Here is a 23,369-nt window from a genome sequence, read left to right as displayed (position 1 = left end):
CTTTAAAAATAATTGTTGAATCTTCAAATTCAAGGTTTTTCATTTTCATTTTAATTCAAGGTTTGGTTGGTATATAGCAATCAATGAACAGATGCATAATCTAATACAGGGAGTGACACTGTTGACTAATTACGTCAACGTGGAAAAACAGACCTATATATCTAATTTTCCCAAAGAGAACCAATTCCTCACCCCTTCACTTTAACTTTGAATTATAAGTTCCTTGGTTCATTTTCACTTAGTTTCTGCTCTGTTTGTGGCACTGCTCCTACAAAGCTTGAGAGCATTGGAAGCTTGAAGTTTAGTCACTGATCAATGTAGTCAAAACTATCTTCCCACAGCAGAGCAACTTTGACTACTTTCATTATTAAACTGTGTTTCTTTGTAGAAGGTATGTTTCAACCCTTTTATTTCACTGTCACTTTAAAGCACTTACATCAATTGGACAAACGTTTCTCAAGCGTCTCTTGTTCAGACTCCATTCCATTTGCATATGGAACAAGGAAGGTGATGGCAGCACAAGGAAATCCCCAGTCAGAGAAGGCAATCTTTCACCTTTTCATAGATCTCACAGTTTGGAGGGGAGATCAGAAAACACCAACAGTGGCCATATATTGTGACTGATAAGTGCTGTAATAGTAATAGGCCCAGAATGCCATTAGTGACTTCTACCTGGCGGACAGAAGACAGAATCCAAAGAAGTTTGTCCTGAAAATGCTGTATATTCAGAATCATTAAAAAGTGAGTCAAAGGCCAATTAAGTCCATAAGAAAGGAGATACACAATCTTCTACACAAATTTACAAGGAATGGGTTGTCAACAGTTACTAGTAATTGAGAAGTAACAGATTGGATGTGATCTGTTTCTCTTCTTGTAAACCTTACTGTGTTATACATATTTATTATGGTCCTTGCCTGTGCTCATGACTTATGATTTTTTAAAGTATTTTTAAGAGCAATTTTAGGTTTACAACAATGGTACAGAGATTTCCTACATATTCCTTGCCCATACATACAAATACTCCTCCATTATCAGCATCCTCCACCAAAATGGTGCCTTCATTACAACTGGTGAATCTACCCTGACATGCCATTATCCCCTGAAGTCCATAGTTTACACTGTGGTTCACTTCTGGTGTACATTCTGTGGGTTTGGATAAATGTATAATGACATGTATTTGTCATTATAGTATCATTCAGAGTAGTTTCACTGCCCTAAAAATTCTTTATGCCCTTCCTATTAATCTCCCCCTCCCTAACACCTAGCAACTACTGATCTTTCCCGTCTCCATAGTTTTGCCTCTTACAGATGTTGTGTAATTGAAATCATACAGGAAGTAGTCTTTTCAGATTGACTTGTTTCAAATAGTAATAAGCTTTTAAGTTTTCTCCATGTTTCATGGCTTGTTTTCATAGCTAGATAGCTCATTTTATTTAGAACTGAATAACATTCCATTGTCTGGATGGACCACAATTTATTTATCCAATTATCCATTGGATAAATAAATTATTTATCCATTCACCCACTAAAGGACATCTTAATAATTTTGGCAATTTGAATAAAGTTGCTATTAACATTTGTGTGCAGGTTTTTGTGTGGACATAATTTTTAGTTCCTTTGGATAATTAAAAAGGATTGTGATTGCTGGATTGCATGATAAGAGTATGTTTAGTTTTATAAGGAAACAGTGATTTTTTGTTTTCTTCCTCTTATAGGTTATAGTACTTTGAAGACAGACAGTATGTTTATTTTTCTCAGTACCTGTCCCAATGTCATCTAGCTGAGTCTTACCCTGAATAACCCAACACATTTTCTCAGTAAAATCTTAAATTACATTAAGTATACATGCAATATACACAGGTATGTACAATGAAATATTCTTTTACAAAAAGCAAAACATGTTGACCTTAATATGGTTTTATAATAAGATTTGTTAGCCCAATTTTAAATAATCAACTGTACTAAGATCAATGTCAAAGCATTTAACTTTTCTGATAATCATTTTCAAAGTTCTATAAGATGCAGGAGTTAAAATAAATGTTCCTAAAGATGTCTTCCAACTTAATATTCTAAGATGCTAGTTACTATGTTTTATTTATTTAGTGAAATTTAAACTAAGGCTTAAAAACACAGCATGTGAAAATGGACAGATTTGTATTCTCTAATGTTTTTAAAAACATTTTATTTATTTATTTGACAGAGATCACAAGTAGGCAGAGAAGCAGGAGGAGGAAGCAGGCTCTCCCCGCTGAGCAGAGAGCCCAATGCAGGGCTCGATCCCAGGACCCTGAGATCATGACCCAAGCTGAAGGCAGAGGCTTTAACCCAAAGAGCCATCCAGGTGCCCCTGTATTCTTTAATGTTAATATGAAAAAAAAGAAGTGGTTGTCTTACATGAAATAACTAATACCTCTAAGAACTTTATAAGGTACTTTCAAAAAAGATTTCACTTGTTCACTGATGTAGACATTGTTATTAGAAATGAGGGAAATGAAACTTTAAATGTTAAGGGACTTGTACAAGCTCCCTGTAGAAAGCAGCAGAGCCACCAAAACTCCTGATTCTTGGGATGGACTCTTTCTATCAAACCAATGCTGGTGCTTTCAGAAACTAAACTCCAAAGATGTTCTAAGTGCACCCTTTCTGTGATTAAAAGCTTTGTTTTTCCTTTTGACTTCTTTCCCTGTTTTCCAAAGAGGATATTCTGAAGAGCTAGCTCCCACGGTGATTTCTAAATGCAGAGTCTGTTGCATTGATGTGGATGGATACACACAGGATGGAGAGTGTTATCAGGAGCTGATAATGCTCTTTCTAGGAATAGAGAAGAAATATTTATACACTCCTGGGGATATCACCAAGAAATCCTGCCAGGGCAGGGAATTAGGTCATTGGTGAATAACAGATTTTGCCAAGATACAGTTTATTCAGGAGGGGTATTGATAACAATATGCTAAAATATTATAAACTCTTTTCCCTAGAAAAGAATTGTGTATTTTAACAGATTGTTGGAGCAGATGGAGATATGACATTCACTACCATAATTTACATTAACATGCTACAAGACAGATTTGCCTTGATAAAAAAAAAAAGCTGAAACCCCTTCAAAGATTCAGAAACAGCTTTTCATCAAGTTCATTTCATCTCCCTGAAACTTCATTTGATTTAGTCAATTCTGAAAAACAGGACACGTTATAAATTTACACCAGGTATGATGATGTATTGCAGCAAAGTCCTTTAAAATGTCCCATCTTCAAAAAATATAATTCATAAAAATGATGATCTCTTGTTGCCAAATGTGTCTGTTTATTTCATTATGATGTTCCCTGCTTACTGAAATAGAACAGTGAATGATGCATCTGCTCAAGGAAGCAGCCTAACATTTAAACATCTGTCCAGTATTGTCACATATGTTCATACCTGTACTGAAAATTTCTTTCTTTCATCTTGTGGCCTCACTTTAATGGACTAAAATTCTGTGTTTTAGATTTTTCTCAATCAACTCAATACTATAATTTTCTATACTTGACACTAATAATGTGTTCTTCATCTTGGAAGACTCAATCTAACCTATTATGTTATTAACAGCATTTTGATTATTGAGAGGATTCTAGAATTAGAAACATGAGAGGGTCAAACAGATAGGATCTAATCATAAGAAAGTGTGGGATAATGACTATTTATGTGAGAAAAATTACCTGGCCAGTCTTAGTAGTCTGTCTAGATCAAAATTATATATTCTATATAAGTGTCTTTCTTATAGTATATCTCAGTATATATTAGGTGAATTGGATTTACTTTTTATTGATTGAACATATAACTGAAAGCTTAACTAAATGAAATTTTTTTGAATTTCAAGGTTAAAGATGGGCCAATATTACTCTCCTGAGTTTAAACTTACTACATACAATTTTAAGTTCTCAAAAAATATGGGGTTGTTTCATAGTGTAGTTTTAATTGCTGTTTCACAGTAGCCTTGTCTAAATTTACACAACAGTGAGCTGCTGGAATTTATTAAGTTGAAACATGAAAATTCACTTGTAGTAGTTTAGTACCATCAAAAGAAAATGCATATAACAAAAACACACATACTTTTGTTCTCTACTATATTGTACACAAGCTGTTTTTATTCAATCAGTTGAGACTTGTATATGAATCATCTTTTCCAAACAAAGTATGATTTATGAACTCTGATGTAAACAATGACGTGTAGTGAGTCAGAGTAAGACCAAGTAAATTAGTCAGTACGTTCCAGTCAGTTTCACATATGTCTGGGCTTTTATGAAGTTGTGTATAACTTCACGGTAATGTACAAAAGCTTATGGCACTTTATATAAGGAACCTATTAATTACCACGAACTATATAAGAAAATGTTTCCACGAAACAAAGAGTTTATACTTAATGAGATGACAAAGTTCACAACTCTTTTAAGGACTTGGGTAGGAAATAAGGTAGGCTGTGGATAATCTTCTGGAGACAAACAGTTTTTCTGCTCAGAGTCATAGTAAGAATCTTTCTGTTTAAGACATAATATTTTAAATGACTGGAAGAGGAGAATCCCTGCAGTACCAATTAAAATACGAAGATTACTCTTTATGGCACATGCTAATAAACTATTTTTAAGTGCATTTTTAAAAGTATAACCAAGACATCAAAGATTGGAGAAGAATAATAATCTGTTATTTTGGGGTGCCTGGCTGGCTCAGTGGGTTAAGCCTATGCCTTCAGCTCAGGTCATGATCTCAGGGTCCTGGGATCAAGCCCTGCATCAGGCTCTCTGCTCAGCGGGGAGCCTGCTTCCCTCCCTCTCTCTGCCTGCCTCTTATGCCTAGTTGTGATCTCTCTGTCAAATAAATAAACAAATCTAAAAAAATAATAATCTGTTATTTTTAGGAAATGAAGCCTAGAATATGATCAAGGAAAAAAAAACTGAAGTGAAGTGATTTAGGACTTTATAAGGAAATAAAACTAATGTAGGGATGATTGAGGGAAGCTGGAAGACAGAATCTCCTAATGGAAGCCTGTTTAAGGGAGGATGGTCTGAGGGAATGCACTTTTTATATCATTGTCCTGAGACCTCATTCCACAGACAGTTTATCAGGGAGGGCTAGAGAAAGAAGCAAATACAATTTAGAGGGGTTACCTGGTCCTTTCATTGGTTAATTCTCCATTATACCTAATGAACACAATGCAAATTATAACCATTTTATTGTTAAATAGAAGGAAGACTTCTATTTAGGGATCATAAAGACGATTGTGGTTAAATGGGTAAAATTCCCACACATACATGATATGTGTCTGTAGGGTTGATAGGGTATGTGTAGGAAGTGGGTGGGTTGCAAGGAAAAGGGAATGAAGGTTGGAGGGTGGGTACTATGGGACTATATTATACGCACTATCTAGAGCAAGTGAGAGCTATGGTAGATGTTATGAGATAATCACTCTCTTTCCAAAGCATAATTCCTCTTTCATCACAGAGCCAGAGACTGAATATGGGCTTATGTTGTTGCCTCTTTATTGGCATCTGTACAATTTTCCAAGATACCATTTTTTCATAGACTCTGACGATGGAAATGATAAAACTTTCTTGTGAAATGCTCTCTCTGGAAGAGAAATGCATAATTCTAAACTGGGCATATGTTCTTAGCCAGGAATTGTTTCCAACTCACAACTAAATACAGGCTGATTTAGATACACTGCTTCTTAGAAATGTCTGTCACAGCACTTAAAAAATCTCAATTGTTGGGCACCTGGGTGGCTCAGACTTAGTTAAGCGTCTGCCTTCGGCTCAGGTCATGATTTAGGGTCCTGGGATCCATCCCCCCGCATCGGGCTCCCTGCTCAGCGGGAAGCCTGCTTCTCCCTCTCCCACTCCCCTAGCTTGTATTCTCTCTCTCACTGTCTCTTTCTCCATTAAATAAATAAAATCTTTCAGAAAAATTCTCAATTGTTACTTATTCTATCACATTGGTAAGCATTCTAAATTTTTAGTGTCTGGCCTCAAATATTCAGCCTAATCTTTTATGGTTGGATTTTCATCCAAAGCTGCTAATATGTTAATGGGATATCAAAATAGTGATCTGTTTGCTATTTATCTACTTGTCTGTTTGTCTGAATGGGAATAAATATACCATTATATGGGAATAAACATACCATTATAAAGAACTGTCTTGCTTATGCCTGTTGAGGAATATTGGTATTGATCCATAAGAAAGCAGTAGTCAGACATCCTGTGTTCAATCAATAGGTAGCGCTATGTCTTTGGGAAAACCACTTACACTTTGCAGACTTTATTTAGTTCTTTCTTTTTTAAGATTTTATTTATTTATTCATGTATTTATTTGAGAGAGAGAGAGAGAGAGAGCACAAGCAGGGGAAGGGGCAGAGGTAGAGGGAGAAGCAGACTCCCCACTGAGCAGGGAACCCAGGACCCTAGGATCATGACCTGAGCCCCAAAAGCAGACGCTTAATCGACAGAGTCACCCAGGCACCCAACTTTACTTGATTTTAAAAGGGTGAGAAGGTGCAAGATAGTGAGATCACAATGGTGAGAAAATGGAAAGAGGTAGCTTTAGGGATAGATGATCTGATAGGATTTAAAGACATCAGGAAAAGAACGGTTTGGGTGTCTGTGCATATATATGTTGTATATGTATATATTTGTGTGTAAGCATGGATATGGTGGGGCATGTAGGGAAAGATTAAGGGTGGCCATGATAGCTGCCTTCAAATATTTAAAAAAAACCCTCCAGGTAGTTTGTTTAGCACAGTCAGAAACGAAACAAAACAAAACAACTATTCTCAGTAGGTGAGATTAACAGAGATAACTAATTTTTGTTGTTTTCAACACAAAGAAAGGCTGAAAGGCTTATACTTACCTTGGGATAGAATGTTCAAATATTAGTTGAACAAGCACTTGAATTACTGATGGTGAGGCAGGTATAAGCATTGACTGTGGCATTAGGGAAACCTTGATTTACCATTAACTAAGTACTAATTTTACCACTTAACTTGCTTTGCCACGTTTGGCAAATTCCTGAATAGCTCTCAGCTTCATTTTCCTACTCTGCAAAAGGATAGCAGGGATTAAACACTGGACTTTTGTGTGAGCATGAAAAGAGGTAATACATGTGAAATTACCCAGCATAATAGGTACTCAATACCTTTTTTTTTTCCCATTTTATTTATTTTTTCAGCGTAACAGTATTCATTCTTTTTGCACAACACCCAGTGCTCCATGCAAAACGTGCCCTCCCCATTACCCACCACCTGTTCCCCCAACCTCCCACCCCTGACCCTTCAAAACCCTCAGGTTGTTTTTCAGAGTCCATAGTCTCTTATGGTTCGCCTCCCCTTCCAAATTTTTTTTTTTTTAATAAACATATAATGTATTTTTATCCCCAGGGGTACAGGTCTGTGAATCGCCAGGTTTACACACTTCACAGCACTCACAATAGCACTTACCCTCCCCAATGTCCATAGCCCCCTCCCCCTCTCCCAATCCCACCTCCCCCCAGCAACCCCCAGTTTGTTTTGTGAGATTAAGAGTCATTTATGGTTTGTCTCCCTCCCAATCCTTTTTATGTTGTAGGATGGAGTAACTTATGAATCATATGAAAGTGGTTGGATATCATACTGAAAAATATGATGAACAAAACAAAAAAAAATGGCCTATTTCATCAACTAGATGATTCCCGTCGATGTGGGGAAAAAAAGTAATTGGTACATACTATTAGATAATTCAAATGTCTAAAAAGGTATAAGATAAAAAATAAAAGCTTCCCCCCTTCTCAGTTCTTTCATCCATGGTAGCCACTGACATGAGTCTTTTCAGAAAAAATTTAGGTTTATACATAGAAAGTTTACAATGCTTTTGGTTGCAAGCAACAGAAAGCTTAACCCAAACTGGACTAAATAATAAAGGGAGGGTATATAACTAAAACATCCAGAAAAACAAATTTAAGGGAAGAGTTTAATTAAAAAGTTTATGATGTCAACAGGGCCCCAGGTCTGAGTTTCTAGGGTTCTCAACTCTCTTTTCTTCCATGTATTGCCTTTATTTTCAGATTGGCTTCCCTCATGATTAAAAAAACAAACGAACTCCAGGAAGCCCAAACTGTCGACAAAGAAAACATCTGTTACAGAAAATTCCAACACTTTTAATAGTCAACCTGAATACTAGAGTCTGGCTTAGATCATGTGCACCTGCATGAACTAGTCTCTGTAGCTAGAGGAAAAGCACTGCCAATTGGATTACCCTGTAACACCTATTTCACCCTTGGAGCTGGGGGACAACTCAGTTGTCCAAGACAACATGGACCCCAAATGAATTGAGGACCTTTGGAAAATGGAAAATGGGAGAAGAAGATGGGGAAGCATCTGGGTTATCTCCTATTGCATAACAAACTGTCCCAAAATTCTGTGGTTTAAAACAACTATCATTTTATCATGCTTGCTGGTTCTGTGTATGAGGAAAGCAGAGAAGTCACAGTGAGAACAGCTTGTCTATATAATGTCTAATGTGTCAGCCAGGAATATTAGAAAGGCTGGGGACTGAAATATTTTGGAGACTTCTTTACTCATGTTTCAGGAACCTGGGCTGGAATGTCATATAGGCAGGTCTCAGCTGAGACTGCTGACCAGAACACCTGCACAGAAGTGTGCTCTCTTTCTCTCTCTCCTTAACTTAAAGGGAATTTTATTTAGTTTTCTGTTTAAAGTAATATAGCTTAAAAACAAGTTGACATTGAGAGAAGAAAGAACATGAACTCTTCTAACAGACAGAGTCTGACAGAAAAAAAAAAAAAAAAAACAGACAGGAGGGAGGATGGGTACTGATCAGGGACTTTCCTGTCTGATCGTCTCATCTTGGAAATGAGGTTGTCACAGATTCTGGTCAGGCCATTGTTTTCTTTACTCTTCTTCAGAGAGTAGATCTGCATCTGCTCCTTCCTCAGACTCACGTGTAAAGCCATAGCCTCATTTTGGGCCCTGCTCCAGACCTGAGTGATGTCCTTGTTTGCCAGTGTGAGTTTCTTTTCTGTGTGGGCCTTTAGCCCTTGGTATCTCTGGCCTTCCTTTTCAATTCTTACTATTTAATCCTCAGTACACATCTTTAGTGATTCTTTACATGGTAGCCTTTGATCAGCTCCATCTTTTCTCAAACCACTTAAAGAGGTTAGAGAAAGATTTTCCCACGGAGTTTACATCTGCAGTAAGTTCATCTTTTTCTTTCAGAACCTTTTGGATTTGGAGAGGTTCGAGTTTAAAAGGATGATGTAGAAGGATTCAGGGAACACTTCTTCCCATGGACGCACTGAATGTGCAGCTACAACTTTGCCTGGAAAAAAAACCCTAAAAACTGTTTGAGCAATATCTATACATCTGGAAAATGAAAGAAGGTCCACATTGAAGTAGTCTGAAATCCACATTGGGCAACCCATCCTTTAATACCTACACCTGAGCCATGAGACCCCAAAATATCTAGCTTTGAAATCCAATGAGGCTCACATCCATGGGACCCACAAAGCTATAACAAATTGACAAATGACTCCTAAAATGTTTGTGCACTTGGGGTCACTGGCCTCAGGGCCCAGCATAGAAGCAGTTGATCAAAAAATGCCCATACATAAATGAGGCTCATTTGCTAATATTAAATTATTGGCAAGAGGGGCACACATTCTAGGGGCTTACTGACTGGTAGGCATCATCTTATGCTCTCCCTCTGCTTCACTCAGTTGGTGTCATCTCTTTTTTTCTGTGGACACCATCTATATGCTCCCCTTCTACCTCTTTTCAGCTGGAAGGTGCCACCTTTGTGCTCTAGTTGGCAGGCACCATCTTTTTTAAGTTAAAAAATTCTTTTCTTTCTCCTGGTGGGTGGCACCTACATGTTCATTTTAGTTGCTTGATGTGATCTTCAAGCTCTCCCTTTGCAGTTCTCCAGAGCATCAGTATCTCCCAGATGGGAGTTTTTAGATGCATTCTGTGCCTTAGGTTTTGTGGGTTCCACCCAGAGGATACCCCTCAATCACCATGTTCTAGAGGCTAGAGAAACTTGGGAATCCTGGATCTTATGAGACTGTAACACTTGGAGAGACAGTTCATGGTAGACTAACTCCCAGGGTACTGCATCAATAGCAGACTAAAGCACACCTCCCATCTTTCTATGAAAGAGACCCAGCTGTTTCCCAAGGAGCTTTGGCTTGAGAGCAGGTTTCTGGTTTGCCATTCAACTACGCCTCTAAGAAAGTGCTCTCGGATAATGGAGGCCAGTGGACACAGTCTTTGCATGCTCTCTCTGCCCTGCTCTGGGTTGCCACTGTCTCCCAGAAAGGAGTTTATACCCTTGCCTGGCACCCCAATTTTTGCTTGTTCAAATATAATGTCATCCAATATCAGTGAATACTCATAAAATTTCCAGGGATATCTTAAGAAAGGAAGACTTTTTTTTTTCATCTATTATTTTGCAAGTTTTCACTTAATTATTCTTTATAGTCTTACCATGGGTCCAATAATGGAACAACAAAATATGTGAGAGGAAAGGCAGGAAAAGGAAAGAGAATCACATGCTTGACAGAGTGCACTTCTTTTTCCTTTTTTTTTTTTTTTTAAAGATTTTGTTTATTTATTTGAGAGAAAGACACACAGAGACAGAAAGCATGAGGGGGTGAAGGGAGGAGGGAGAAGCAGGCTCCCTGCTGAGCATGAATCCCAATGTGGGACTCGATCCCAGGACCCTGGGATCATGACCCAAGTGGAAGGCAGATGCCCAACAGACTGAGCCACCCAGGTGTCCCAACAGAGTGCATTTCTAATCATCTTAGTTTGATGCTACAAAGACAAGAAGAGTGGACAGATCAGCATCTTCTTCTTTTTGCAGATGAAATGAAGGCTGGAGGTAAATTCAATGTCAGTAACTGTACTATCATTACAGTTAGTTCTCTCAAATTTATTATATCCATTTCCACAACCAGATGAATTTATGCTTAAGTATGAAAATAGCACATGGAAAACAATCTGTGAGAAGTTAAATTTCTTTTAACAGCCCTTAAAAGATAATAGCACAATGGTTGAAATCCATTATGTGAATTATCAACTGGCCAACTTCACATTCTGATCTCTATTGATGCCTGTCACCACACTACCAAGAAGTTGCCAGAAATGAAAAATGTTATTTCAAAATTGGGGGACAATTCCTTCCAAATAACTCCATCAGAGAGAAAATGAACAAGAATGAGAGTGAGAGAGAAAAGGCTGCAAATGAACAAAGGCTAATGAGACAGCAATGGCAGAAGCAACAGATCTCTGAATGTGAATTTAAGTTTGCAGCTTAAATTTACACTAATTTTAGGAACTCTCATCTGATAAAAATATATGGAGAACTTAGTACTGTATATGATACTTAATTATTGTGCATTCACTGTTACTTAATAATTTTATTGCTGATAATTTTGTCATGAGTGTTTCTTTGGAGCCAAAGTGTCAAAATGAAGCGATGTAGCACACTTAAATTATTTTTGATTAGTGAACTGCAAAAGTGCTTTGTACTTCAGGGAAACAAATTATGTGAGTTATTTTTAAACAACCTTTTATAATTTATACTTTTTTAGAGGATTATTTTAACTGTTGAATATACTATAACTTTATGGACTACATTTTTTATGGAATAGAATATAACAACTGATTTTACCTTTTAGAATCTAAATATTGAAAGAAAATGAGAAAGAAAAAACATGATATATTTCCAATGCTTAATTCAGTCTTATGACCTAAATAGAATAGACCTGGTTAAATACTTATCAAAATAATGCATTCTGTGTTTATTAAATTAATCAGAACTTATACAATTTAATAGGGGCTGAATTCATCCTCTTATAGAATACTTTCAAATATGATGATATTATATGGCTTTCTGTTAAATGAATGTATTTTTCATTTTTTACTGTTTCCTGACTTTCAAAAATTTGGTCTTTTAAAAAAATTTATTTAAAAAATAATTTTGGTGCCCAAAATGATTCTCTAGCACATGGATCATACAAGAAAAAAAGCAAAAAGGAGTTTGCAGATGAGTGAACAGATTGCTAAATAAGATGTCTAAATGGAGACTAGTTTTACTTGTTGAGCATTATTTAAAATAAATTTCTCTTTGGACTTCTGGGGAAGATGACAGAGTAGGAGGATCCTAGGCTCACCCTGTCCCAAGGATACACCAAGATAACACCCACATCTTATAAATAAACCAAAAAGAAGACCTGAAGACTGGTATAACAGATTCTCCACAGCTAAATATAGAGAGGAGGCCATGACAAATAGGATAGTAAGGGTGGGGACATGGTTGGGAGCCAAACTCACCCTCTGGACTGTCTGCAGGAGAGAGGAATGCACAGAGCAGGAGAGGAGCAGATCCTACACCAAGCATCCTAGGCACAGGGGACCTGCACTGGGAAGACAAATCCCCATAACATTTGGCTTTGGAAACCAGAGGTACCTAACCTCCTGAGTTCTTATAACCAGTGTTGCTTAACAACTGGAACTTTAAAAATGTTTGGACTACGCTCTGGGAAACTGAGTCCCCACTTTTAAAGACAAAGTACAACAAATAACCCCATGCAAATCAATCAATGTGCTACATCACATCAATAAGAGAAAGGATAAAACCATATGATCATTTCACTAGATGCAGAAAAGTACAATATCCATTCATGATAAAAACTTTCAACAAAGTAGGTTTAAAATGAACATATCTCAACATAATAGAAGGAACATAACAAATATACCTCAACATACATGAAAAACACACAATGGATACCAACCTTGAGATCTTTCCCCCCTAAGAACAGGAATAAGGCAAGGATGTCCCTTCTCACCACTTTTATTCAACATATACTGCATGTCCTAAGTATAGCAATCAGACAACAAAAAGAAATAAAAGGCATCCAAATTGGTTAGAAGAAGAAATAACTGTCACTGTTTGCAGATGTCATAATACCATACACAGAAAACTAAAGACTCCCAACAAAAAACTACTAGAACTGATAAATGAATTCAGTAAGGCCACAGTATGCAAAAATCAATATACAGAAATCTGTTGCATTCCTATACACTAATAATGAAGTAGCAGAAAGAGAAATTAAGAAAACAATCCCATTTGCATTTGCACCAAAATAATACCTTGGATTAAACTTAACTGAGGTGAAAGATCTGTATTTTGAAAACTATAAAACACTGATGAAATAAATTGAAGATTACACCAAAGGAAAGATATTCCATGCTCATGGACTGGGAGAAAAAATATTGCAAAAATGTTCATACTACCAAAGCAACCTACAGATTGAATGCAATTCCTATCAAAATACCAACATCATTTGTCATAGAACTAGGAAAAACAAGCCTAAAATTTGTATGGAACCACAAAAGATCCCAAATAGCCAAAATAACCTTGAAAAAGAAGAAGGAAACTGGAGGTATCACAAGCCCAGATTTCAAAATATACTACAAAGCTAAAGTAATCAAAACAGTATGGTCCTGGCACAAAACTGACGCATAGCTCAATAGAACAGAATAGAAAACCCAGAAATAATTATATGTCAATCAATCTCTGACAAAGGAGGCAGGAACATGCGATAGGAAAATGGCAGTCCCTTCAACAAATGGTGTGGGGAAAACTGGACATCGATATGCTATAACAGGATTGCTTTCTTATACCATACACAAAAATAAATTGAAAATGGATGAAAGCCCTAAATGTGAGACCTGAAACCATAAAAGTCATAGAAGAGAGCATAGACAGTAATATGTCTGACATTAGCCACAGCAACATTTTTCTAGACATACATCCTGAGACATGGGAAACAAAAGCAAAAATAAACAATTAGGACTACATCAAAGTAAAAAGCTTCTGCACAGTCACAGTGATGGAAACATTCAACAAAACTAAAAAGACAACCTATTGAATAGGAGAAGATATTTGCAAATGACATATCCAACAAAGGATTAGTAACCAAAATACATGAAGAATGTATACAACTCAACACCCTAGAAAATAAATAATCTAATTTAAAAATGACTGAAGACATAAACAGACATGAACAGATTTCTCTAAGAAAGACATAGAGATGGGGGCGCCTGGGTGGCTCAGTGGATTAAGCCGCTGCCTTCGGCTCGGGTCATGATCTCAGGGTCCTGGGATCGAGCCCCGCATCGGGTTCTCTGCTCCGCAGGGAGCCTGCTTCCTCCTCTCTCTCTGCCTGCCTCTCTGCCTACTTGTGATCTCTCTCTCTGTCAAATAAATAAATTAAAAAAATCTTTAAAAAAAAAAAAAAAGACAGACATAGAGATGGCCAACAGACACATGGAAAGATGCTCAACATCATCATCAGGGAAATGCAAATCAAAAGTGCAATGAAATATCTCCTTACACCTGCCAGATTGGCTAAAATAAAGAACACAAAGAACAAGAAATGTTGGTGAGAATGTGCAGACAAAGGAACACTTGTGCACTGTTGGTGGGAAAGCAAACTGGTTCAGCTACTGTGGAAAACAATGCGAAGGTTCCTCAAAAACTTACAAATAGAATTACCATATGATCCAGTAATTCCCCTATGGGGTATTACCCAGAGAATACAAAAACACTGATTAAAAAAGATACATGCAACTTTTGTTTATTGCAGCATTATTTACAATAGCCAAATCACAAAAGCAACACAGATGTCCATCAATAGATGAATGGCTAGGGGTGCCTGGATGGCTCAGTGGGTTAAAGCCTCTGGCTTCGGCTCAGGTCATGTTCCCAGGGTCCTGGGATTGAGCCTCACATTGAGCTCTCTGCTCAGCTGGGAGCCTGCTTCCCTTCCTCTCTCTCTCTGCCTGCCTCTCTGCCTACTTGTGATGTCTCTCTGTCAAATAAATAAATAAAATAAAAAATCTTAAAAAAAAAGAAACCAATGGCAAGAAATTAAAAAAAATAGATGAATGGATAAAGAAAAAGATGGGGTACACACACACACACACACACACACACACACACACACACACCAGAGTATTACTGAGTCACCAAAAGAGTGAGATCTTGTCATTTGCAACGACATGGATAGGATCTAGAGAGTATAATGTTAGGTGAAATAAGTCAGTCAGAGAAAGACAAATATCATATGATTTCACTCATATGTGGGATTTAAGAAACAAAACAAATGAACAATGAATAAAAGAGACAAATAAACCAAAACCCCCCAGACTTTTACATATAGAGAACAAACAGATGGTAACTAGAGTGGAGGTGGGTGGGAGATGGGTGAGACAGGTAAAGGGGATTATGAGTACACTTGTCATGGTAAGTGCTGAGTAATATATAGAATTATTGAACCAATATATCCTATACCTGAAACTCATATAAATTATATGTTAATTGTACTGGAATTAAAACTAAAAAATAAGTAAGAGTAAATTCCCTTCAAATGGGTTTTTAAAAATCATCTTTTGGAAATTTACCATGCCACATATATAATACTGTTTTTAAACCTGGGCAAGATAGGGCCCTTTCCTGTAGAGATCCTCCTCTGACTTTATAGCTCAACATTTGCCCAGAGATGTGCCTGGCTGGCACCTGCATCCCACCTCCACTTACCCTTCAAGATTCTAAACTAGTTTCCAGCCTCCAATGTGATTAAGTACAGAAACTGGGAGTAAATCTTTCAAAATTCTATGGCAATATGAAAGAAAAATTTTTTCTGGTTAATTTCATAATGAAAAAACAATGGGATTATATTTATGTGTGTTTTTATTTCATTTTTCTAGGAATTTATTTATTACCTTATGTATACACAGTAGACCCCTATAGTATTCCCTCTTAGTTCTCTTTTTTTCAGGAGGAAAACAAAAGCTATAACATGCCCCCCCACCAAACCTACTCTTCTTTTTAATTTTAATGCACACTTGACTTCAATTTCAACCTCTCTCAATCCCCTGCAACATGGATTATCATTGCTCAAGCACAACTAGTTGTCTATCTCTAAGCCAACTATAATTCCATTTTGTGCTTCTTAAAATATGGTGGATAAAAAGGGCTAGTATTTTACATGTTCTACCTGTTTGGTTATGTAACTGAAATTGCTTTGTGACTTCATTTTTAACTCCTCCTACTGAAAAAGCTCAGCATTTTTATCTAGATGACAAGCCTGGTAAATATTTCACTACATTGGACTGATATCTTCCAGACATCATCTATAGTTCCTCCTATATTTCCTGGTGATTTTATACCTGATAGTTTGGGTTTCATTAAATTTTAATATTGTATTAAAAATTGCTCGCACAGAGCTAATCTGATCAGTAGATTTATTTTTTTTACTCATTATTTGGGAAGAGCTGTGTTTCAAATAACTGAAAATTGCATATCGAAAATCTGAATTTGTGATTTCTTTTGACAAACTGGCAATCCTAGGCCTGGGTTATCACACAGCAAAAACTGGCTGGGACTCTCTTTTGCCCCCTTTAAAGAGGGCATAGGTTTTCCATGGATAAAGAAGATGTAACATATATATATAAAGGAATAGTACTCAGCCATAAGCAAAGAATGAAATCCTGCTATTCACAATAACATGGGTGAACCTAGAGGGTAGTATGCTAAATGAAATAAGTCAAATGAAATAAGACAAATACCATATGATTTTACTTATACATGGAATCTAAAAAACAAAGCAAATTTACAAAACACAACAGAAACAGACTCATAAATATAAAGAACAAGCTGGTAGTTGCCGGGGTAGGGGGTGCAGTAGGTGGTATAAACAGATGACAGATGGTAACTACATTTATCCTGGTGAGCACTTTGTAATATATGTAATTATTGAATTACTATGCTATGTATGCTATGTACCTGAATCTAATATAATGTTTCATGTCAACTATAATTTTAAAAAATTGATTTCATGAATTTTGGCTCCATTCCCCACTCCCAATGGGTAAATATCCCAATGGGTAAATATCTGTCATATATTGTATAATGTCAAGGAATGTGGAAAAAGTATTCAAATATTATAAAAATTTCTGGTATATTTAGGTATTTGTATCAAGTTAGAGAAAGATAAAAAACTGTTTAGATTTTTGGTTTCAGAGATACTGATTCAGTAAGTCACTTAGGGGGTCCAGAATTCTACATTTTAAGAAGTGGCCCAGGTAACTGTGATGCAAAAAGACCCCATTTTGAAAAAATCAGGTTGATAGAGCCTGAACTGCAAATCAACAGTTATTAGGGAATTCTGAGAGAAACTGTACTCTAAGCTTTTGAGGTTCACAGCAGAGAAAACAATATAGTCTCCCCAAAACATTTGTTCATGTACACTATCATTTTTTTTTCCCATTTTATTTATTTTTTCAGCGTAACAGTATTCATTCTTTTTGCACAACACCCAGTGCTCCATGCAAAACGTGCCCTCCCCATTACCCACCACCTGTTCCCCCAACCTCCCACCCCTGACCCTTCAAAACCCTCAGGTTGTTTTTCAGAGTCCATAGTCTCTTATGGTTCGCCTCCCCTTCCAAATTTTTTTTTTTTTAATAAACATATAATGTATTTTTATCCCCAGGGGTACAGGTCTGTGAATCGCCAGGTTTACACACTTCACAGCACTCACGATAGCACTTACCCTCCCCAATGTCCATAGCCCCCTCCCCCTCTCCCAATCCCACCTCCCCCCAGCAACCCCCAGTTTGTTTTGTGAGATTAAGAGTCATTTATGGTTTGTCTCCCTCCCAATCCCATCTTGTTTCATTTATTCTTCTCCTATCCCCCTACCCCACCATGTTGCTTCTCCATGTCCTCATATCAGGGAGATCATATGATAGTTGTCTTTCTCCGATTGACTTATTTCACTAAGCATGATATGCTCTAGTTCTTGTTGGAATGAATAGTCCAAGAACTGGGCAGTAAATAAGTTCTTAACATTTGCCTTTTTTCAATATATGTTCATTCTTTTAGCTAACATTAAGAACCATATTTAGTCTATTTTAATTACCTCAACTCCAAGAGTGGTTCATTGCTAACTATGTCAAATGTCAAACCACTAATAAACTCTCAACTCCAGTTCTTGATGGCTAGGTATGCTTTTGCTACCAGTGAGTGAGTAGTACCCACCATCTTTAGTATCAGAGTCTCTGGGATCAAATTTATATTTGCTTTTCCAGTCTACCTTTTTTCTTTTTTAAAAAAGATTTTATTTTTAAGTAATCTCTACACCCAACATGGTGAATAAGAATTTCATGCTCTACCAGCTGAGCCAGCCAGGCACCCCTTTTCAGTTTACCTTTCAACTCTTTGGAGGAAAAGTGTTTTCCAAAACAGAGCCCAATCAAGCACTGTGCAATTTCACTCTAGCCCTCTATTTTCAATGGGCTTCTATCTGGCAATGGATTCTAAGAATTGTGTTTGGATTGAATACCTTAAGACTCATTGAGGAAGGACTAGTAAATATACTATATATAAACTGATAATAATTAAGTTTCTATACGTCTGTTGGTGGTAGTGGGAGGAACTAATGGAAGAAAAAGGGTTAAATTTCATAAAGACCTGATAGGTGAAGTCAAGAATGAAACATTAAGAACTTACATTTGGAGCACTATCTAGAGTCTCCAACTTCACCCCATCTTCAATTGTCAAGGTATCACAGCCTATCTTCAGATCAAATTCTTTGAAATTTAACTGGATAACCTAGCAATGACCAGAAACAAACATATCAAATATATCACATTATAAATAAAAACGAAAGAAAGCAATGGCAGAAAACATTTAAAATGAATGATGCACATCAAACTATATAATCTACATATATATTATATGTCTACACAAAAGCAGCAAATGTCTGATTATTCCTACATTTCAATCATTATTATAACTTAAATTTTATTTGCTGTATTGTAATTTCTGTAATACTTTTCAATGAACTGCCATGGTTTCTATTTTAGAATGCTTTTATTTGAAGTATTTGAAGCATAATAAATGCAAATTTACTTTAAGAAAGTTTTATAAAAATACACATAGGTGGGCAGTGGTTCTCCATACACTGACATCAGTTATACCTTGTTTTATTGTGCTCTACATCATTGTGCTTTGCAGATATTATGTTTTTAACAAACTGAAGTTTTGTGGCAACCTGGTGTCAAGCAGTAGCATTTTGGTAACAACATTTGCTCACTTTGTGTCTCTGTGTCACATTTTGGTAATTCTCACAGCATTTCAAACTTTTTCATTATTATTATATTTGTTATGGTAATCTATGATCAGTAATCTTTGGTGTTACTACTGTAATTGTTTTGTGGTGTTATGAACTGTGCCCATGTAACAAAGCAAGCAAAACTGAAAAATGTTGTGTGTGTTCTGATTGCTCTAACAACTGGCTATTTTCCTGTCTCTGGCTCTCCTTATTCCATGAGACTCAGCAATGTTGAAATTAGGCAGGTTACTAAACCTACAATATCCTCTAAGTGTTCAAGTGAAAGGGAGAGTCACATGTTTTTTACTCGAAACTGAACAGTAGGAATAATTAAACTTAGTGAGAAAGACATGTTGAAAGCCAAGATAGGCTGAAAGCTAGACCTCCTGGGTCAGTTAGCCAAGTTGTTAATGCAAAGGTAAAGTTCTTGAAGGAAACTAAAAATGCTTCTCCAGTGAACACACGAATAATGAGAAACCAAAACAGGCTTATCACTAATATGGAGAAAGTTTAAGGGGTCTGGTTAGAAGATCAAAACAGCCATGTTTCCTTAAACCACAGCCTAATCCAGAGCAGGCCCTAACTCTCTTCAATTTTAAGAAGTCTGAGAGAGGTGAGGAAGCTGCACAAGAAAAGTGTGAATCTAGTAGAAGTTTGTGAGGTTTAAAGAAAGAAGCCATCTCCATAACCTAAAAGAGCAAGATGAAGGAGCAAGTGTTGAAGGAGAAACTCAATCAAGTTATCAAGAAGATCTCGCTAAGATAATGAAGGTAGCACTCCAAACAACAGATTTTCAATTGTAGATAAAACAGCCATATATTGGAAGATGATGCCTGCTAGGACTTTTCATAGCTAGAGAGGAGAAGTTAATGGCTAGTTCAAATCTTTAAAGGGGAAGCTGACTTGTTAAGAGCTAAAGCAATGTGGCTAATTTCAGTGTTGTCTTAATTTAAATCATGCAACCTTCAGCAACCAGCACCCTGATCAGTCAGCAGCCATGAAGACTCAGACAAGACCCTCCCCCAGCAAAAAGATTATAATTCAATGAAAGCTTAGATGACAGTTAGCATTTATAACAATAAAGTGTTTTTTAATTAAGGCATGTACATTGTGTTTATACATAATTCTATTGACCACTTAATAATCTACAGTATAGTGTAAAGATAACCTTTATATGCACTGGGAAACCAATTATTCATTGGACTTAGTTTATCATGATATTTGCTTTTTTGGGAACTGAACCCACAATGTCTCTGAGGTACTATAAAGAAATTACAAATGGGGATGCCTGGGTGGCTCAGTTGGTTGAGCAGCTGCCTTCGGTTCAGGTCATGATCCCAGTGTCCCAAGATCGAGTCCCACATTGGGCTCCTTGCTCCGCGGAAAGCGTACTTTTCCCTTTGCCTTCCACTCTGCCTGCCTGTACTCTATCTCTCTGACAAATAAATAAATAAAATCTTAAAAAAAAAAAGAAATAACAAACAAACTGAAAGTTCGTAGAAGAAAATAAAAAATATCAGAGTGGAAATAAATGCAATAGAGGAAAAAAAAATGTCACTGAAACTAAGACCTAGTTTTTTGAAAAGATAAACAAAATAGATAAACTTTAAGCTAGACTCACCAAGAAAAAAAAAGAAAGATGAACCAAATAAAGAAAATCAGAAATGAAACAGGAGACATTAGAATTGGTATCAGAAATAAAGAATCAGGTTGTAAAGGGATGGTGAAATATGTGATGGCAATTAAAGAGTACACTTAGCATGATAAAAAAATAAATAAAATAAAATGTAAACTATACAGTATTGTTTGTCAATGAAATCTCAACAAAACTACAAAAACAAACAGAAAGAAATACAAAGAATTGTTATGAGAACTATGAACAATTATCTTACAACACCTTGGATAGCCTAGAGAAAATGAATAAATTCCTAGAAACATACAAACTTCCAAGATCAAAACTTGAAAAAAATTGACAACCTGAACAGATTGATTACTAGGAAGGAGATTGAATCAGTTATCAAAAACCTCCCAATAAGCAAAAGTCCAGGATCAGATAGTTTCACTGATGAATTCTAACAAACATTCAAAGGAGAATTAGTACCAGTCCTTCTCAAACTCTTCCAAAAAATAGAAGAGGAGGGAAAATGTTCAAACTCTTTTTATGAAGCCAGCATTACCCTGAAACCAAACCAGACAAGGACACCACAGAAAAAATTACAGGCCAATATCCCTGATGAACATAGTAGCAAAAATCCTCCACTAAACAGCAAATGAAATTCAACAATACACTGAAAGAATCATAGAGCATAATCAAGTGGGATTTATTCCAAATATGCAGGGAAAGTTCAACATCTGCAAATCAAATAATGTGCTATATCACATTAACAAAATGAAGTATAAAAAATTTATGATTATCTCAACAGATTCAGAAAAAGCATTTGACATAATTCAATACCCATTTATTATAAAAATTCTCAACAAAGTTGAGACAACATACCTCAGCAAAATAAAGGCGTATGACAAACTTACAGCTAACATTATATTCAACCATGAAAAGCTAAAAACTTTTGCTCCAAGATAAGGAACAAGACAAGCATACCCATTCTTTTTTTTTTTTTTTTTTTATTTATTTTTTTTTAAGCATACCCATTCTTGATCATAATACTCTTTGAATATAACCACTTATATTGCTAGCCGGAGCAGTTATATAAGAAAGAGAAATAAAAGACATCTAAATTGGAAAGGAAGAAGATATACTATCACTATTTGCAGATGACATACAGAAAAGCCTAAAGGCTTCACTAAAAAAATTGTTAGAACTAATAAACGCATTCAGGGAAGTTGAAGGATTCAAAATCAATGTACAAAAATTTGTAGCATTCCTAGACACTACAGATGAACTATCAGAAAAATAAATTAACAATTCCATTTACAGTTGCATCAAAACAAATAAAACACTTGGCAATACATTTAACCAAGGTGGTGAAAGACCAGTAAACTGAAAACTCTAAGACACTGGTGAAAGAAATTGAAAACACAGATAAATGGAAGACATTCTGTGCTCATGGATTAGAAGAATAAATATTGTTAAAATGCCCATACTACCCAAAGCAATCTGTGGATTCAACGCAGAATAGATTACCCAGGAACAAACCGATACATATACGGTCACTTAATTTGTGACAAAGGAGACAACATTATATAATGGGGAAAGACAGTCTTTTCAATAAATGGTCCACATGCAAAAGAATGAAACTAGACCACTGTTTTGCTTCATACACAAACATTAACTCAAAATGCATTAAAGACTTGAATATGAGACCTGAAACCATAAAATTCCTTGAAGAAAACGTAAGCAGTAAGCTCCTTGACGTGAGTGTTGGCAATGGTTTTTGGATTTGAACCAAGAACAAAAGCAGCAAAACCAAAAATAAGCAAGTGGGGTTACATCAAGCTAAACAAAGCTTCTGTGTAGCAAAGGAAACCTTCAACAAAATGAAAACGCAAATTATGTAATGGGAGAAAATATTTTTAAATCAGGTATCTGATAAGAAGTCAATATCCAAAAGATATAAAAGAACTCATACAAGTCAACAACAACAATAAAAAAATAATCCAATTAAAAATGGGCAAAGTATCTGAATAGGAATTTTCTTTTCTTTTTCTTTTAATTTTTTAGAGTAAATTTGACATGCAATTACCTTAGTTTCAGGTGCACATCATAGTGATTCAGTTTCTCTATCCATTATGCTCTGCTCATCACAACTGTAGCTGCCATCTGTCACCATGTAATGTTATTATAATATCATTGACTATATTCCCTATACTGTGCCTTTTATTCCTGTGACTTCTTCATTCCAATACTGGAATTCTATATCTCCTACTCGCCTTTGGAAGTCTATATCTCCTACTCCCCTTTTCCCATTTTGCCTATCTTCTGACTCCCTCCCCTCTGGCAACCAACAGTTTGTTCTCTGTATTCGCAGGTGAATAGTCATTTTCCTAAATATGACATAAAAATGGCCCACCAGTACATGAAAAGATGCTCAACGTCACTAATCATCAAGGAACTACAAATTAAAACCCCAGTAGAGATCACTTCATTCCTGCTAGAATGGGTATTACCAAAAAGACAAGAAATAACAAGTGTTGGTGAGGATATGGAC

General features: G+C 36.2%; 1 pseudogene; it reads right to left on the bottom strand.

Annotated features, from left to right (window-relative positions):
• Positions 1-3,162: 3,162 nt before the first annotated feature.
• The window catches only part of LOC123943543, a 46,990-nt pseudogene continuing 26,783 nt past the window's right edge, over positions 3,163-23,369 (bottom strand).

The sequence above is a fragment of the Meles meles genome, chromosome 1, assembly GCF_922984935.1.
Source record: "Meles meles chromosome 1, mMelMel3.1 paternal haplotype, whole genome shotgun sequence".
NCBI classification, from domain to species: Eukaryota; Metazoa; Chordata; class Mammalia; order Carnivora; family Mustelidae; genus Meles; species Meles meles.
The sequence above is the reverse complement of the archived record's forward strand: the minus strand, read 5'-3'. Positions and strand labels throughout refer to the sequence as shown.